General features: G+C 34.8%; 1 long non-coding RNA gene across 2 annotated transcripts; it reads left to right on the top strand.

The window, feature by feature from the left end:
- The first annotated feature begins 1,591 nt into the window (after positions 1-1,591).
- On the top strand, positions 1,592-3,370 carry LOC116731051 (uncharacterized). 2 transcript variants are annotated; one of them, XR_004341509.1, is made up of 3 exons: positions 1,592-1,776; positions 1,860-2,251; positions 2,437-3,370. It is a non-coding gene; the product is annotated as an uncharacterized LOC116731051 (long non-coding RNA). The 2 variants fall into 2 exon arrangements; XR_004341508.1 differs by having other exon boundaries at positions 1,596-2,251.

Here is a 3,370-nt window from a genome sequence, read left to right as displayed (position 1 = left end):
CGATACTCGTCAATGCAGATAGAGAGTCACTACAAACTATTATTTTATTCCTATCAGTTTCCTCCACCCATTCTAAAGCTATTAAAATAGCACCTAGTTCTACCGCGAATACACTCAAATAATCAGATGTTCTTTTTGAAATACTAAGCTTTAATTCAGGAATCACTATGGCTATACTGGTTGCTTCACTTTTAGGGTCTTTCGACCCATCCGTATAAATTTGCAAATATTCATTATATTTATTCTGCATTTGATTATAAAATTCTTGGCAAGTATCTAATGTGTTCCTTTTCCTAATATTTGTTAGTGTTCTGTCTACATTAATATATTTCCAAGTCCATGTCGGTCTCAAAGGCCACAATACAGTTGGACTAAATTCCTTATAATATACATTAAACATTTTCGCTCTATCATCCCCAACCCACCCAAAACTATCAATTTGTTTCTTTCCTCTTTCCCAACACTCTCCTAATAATTTCTTAACCGGGTGATCTGCATAATGTCCTTTTAAACTTATCCAATAATTGACCATTAGCTGCTGTCTTCTAATGCATAATGGCATTTCTCCTGACTCTACTTGTAATGCACATATTGGTGTTGATTTAACTGCCCCTAAACATATTCTCAGTGCTCTGGCTTGAATAACATCTAACTTTTTTAACCTAGTTTTAGCTGCTGATCCATACACCACACTCCCATAATCTATTCTTGATCTAATTAGAGACACATATATTTTTAAGGGAATCGAAATTCGCACCCCATGTCAACCCAGCTAAACACCTCATAATGTTTAGAACCTTTTTATTCTTCTCCATAATATGTTCTATATGATTTCCCCAAGTTAGTTTCTTATCAAAAACTACTCCCAAAAAACGAAACCAATCAACCCTTTCTAACTCTTTCCCATATAAACACAACTTTTTTTCAACCCCTATTTTTTATTTGTGAAAAACATTACTTTTGTCTTTTCAAAATTTAAAGCCCCACTTTACTCCCCACTTACCCACTTTATCTATACCTTCCTGTATTTTAACAATAAGATGGTCCACATTTCTTCCCCTTGTCCATAATGCTCCATCATCAGCAAAAAGTGACTTAACCAAAACCGATGGATAATTCTTTAAAAATGTCGTTGATCATAACTGAAAATAATGTTGGACTTACCACACTTCCTAGAGGTGTTCCATTTTCTATTTTACATAATTTCGAAAACTGACATCCTATTTTTACTTGAATATTTCTATCCCGTAAAAAATCCCATAACCACTTGTCTTTAAAGCCTGAGGGAAGACTCCAGAGGAGAGTGACTTATTAATTTTTTGTAAAAGATCAGGAGCAAAAACATAAAAGACCTTTAGGAATAAACTTGTGGGTATAAAGTCAAGGGAACAGATGGATGACTTTAATCAGTTTCATGAGAAAGGTTTGTTATTTATTTAACACCTGTGTGGGGCATGGGCATTATTCTTTTCAATGTATGTCTATTTAACACATATTTTACACATTTGTGGTAAGAAAAAAGAGTCATCCATTGTATTTTCATTAATATGTTTTATACTAATCACATGATCCATATCAAGTAACTGTTAGTTTAAAAAAATCCAGCTAATTACAGAATTAGGCTCTAAATCTTGCCTCGTTTTTTCAGTCATTGAACGATTTTGCCTGCCACCTGAAGGCAAAGTTACATACAAACAGATACTGAAGTTGACGAAGAAATATTCAGTGACCTCCTTAGACAAGGCAATGTGGTACTGACAGTTTTCTGCTATGATGGTGAGATACCAAAGCAAATTAAATCAACTGTTATACAGATTTTACCAAAGAATGTCACTGATGTCTATTGTCTCTTTCTTCAGAGTTCTCAGAATGGTCATCTGCTTCTGAGTCTGACTCGAGCTTCGACTCAAATGCATCAACATCAACAATACTAATGGATGAGATACCACGCAAGAAGCAAAAACCTGAGAATCCTAATAACTCAATGTCTGCTAAGAATGTAACAATATTTTTTGTCTGCTAACACATCTAGTAAGTACCTAGATATATCTGAAGATAGTTGACTGTTCAGAGTACTCATAAAGTTCTGATATTATATCTGAAAACTTTTATAAATTTGTCCTCAGGCTATGACCAAGAAACGGCCTCGCTGTTACTTCTCTTACATCTCCTTCCACCGCAACCAGGAGGACAGAAGTCTCCAAAAATCAGTGCAAGTGATGCAGTTGAGAGACTTGTTGTCTTTCATAAGGTAATTGAAATTTAAAATATGCAAAATTATCTGTCTATTTCCTTTTATAGACATGCATAAATACAGATGTTTGAATGACAGCTTTGAAGATGTCTGGGCATACTTACATTTATTTTCGATGTAACGTGTATCGTAAAGCTGTATGTTTTGTTTCTTATGTTTGGTGTATATCTTTTTAATTTTAGTCATGCTGCAGTTTAGAGGAGCATCTCCGGGGTCAACAGGGTCTGCAGCCATACCTCCTTGCTGTTGGGCGTCAGAGAAGCAAGATTGACAGCTTCTACATCGTCATGGATAAGTGCCTCATCCCACGCCAGACAAACGGTTCTCTTGGAGCATTTGATGAGCTATTCAAAGCACATTTTGTGAACATTGTCTTTTCTCCTATTCTCCCTATGGGTATGACGATATATTTGAAGCATTTGATTGTTGAACACCATAGACTCTTTAAGTTCTTATATTCACATCGAAATTTGATACCTAAGCATCATTTTATGATCCACTATCCATCTTCCATTAGGAAAATAGGTCCATTGTTACATATGTGGTCTATGAGGTTTGAGGCTAAACACAAAATGTTTAAAGAATATTTTAAAAACTTTAAAAATATAACCAAATCACTTGCGAAAAAGCATCAGATGGCCACAGCTTATCATTGGGAAACAATAAGTATTAAAGAAAATGAGCATGGGCCTCTCAAACCATTTTCACTTAAAGATGAAGATGTGGTCAACAAAGAAATGCTTCAAATGATTTCATCAGGAGATGTTTTCTCAACCAGCTGGGTTAGAGTTGAGGGTGTTGAATACAGACCAGGACTTGCTGTTTGCAGCACAATTCAAGATGAGATGCCAGTGTTTTGTCAGATAAGTGATGTACTTTTAGTTGACAATACCTTTCTTTTGTTATCTAAACAGCTATTCACAGAAACATTTGATGATCATCATCATGCTTTCAGGATTGTTCAAAGTGAAGAAAGGCATTTAGTAAAGAAAACTTAAATTTCATAAGCCTTTTGATATTCAAAACTCTTATGGCGTTTCTAATGAATGCTTGTTCATCGTACCACAATTTAAAATGTTGGAAACACAGCTGCAAAAATAAAGTGTTCAAAATTGA

The sequence above is a fragment of the Xiphophorus hellerii genome, chromosome 13 (assembly GCF_003331165.1).
Source record: "Xiphophorus hellerii strain 12219 chromosome 13, Xiphophorus_hellerii-4.1, whole genome shotgun sequence".
Lineage (NCBI taxonomy): Eukaryota > Metazoa > Chordata > Actinopteri > Cyprinodontiformes > Poeciliidae > Xiphophorus > Xiphophorus hellerii.
The sequence above is the reverse complement of the archived record's forward strand: the minus strand, read 5'-3'. Positions and strand labels throughout refer to the sequence as shown.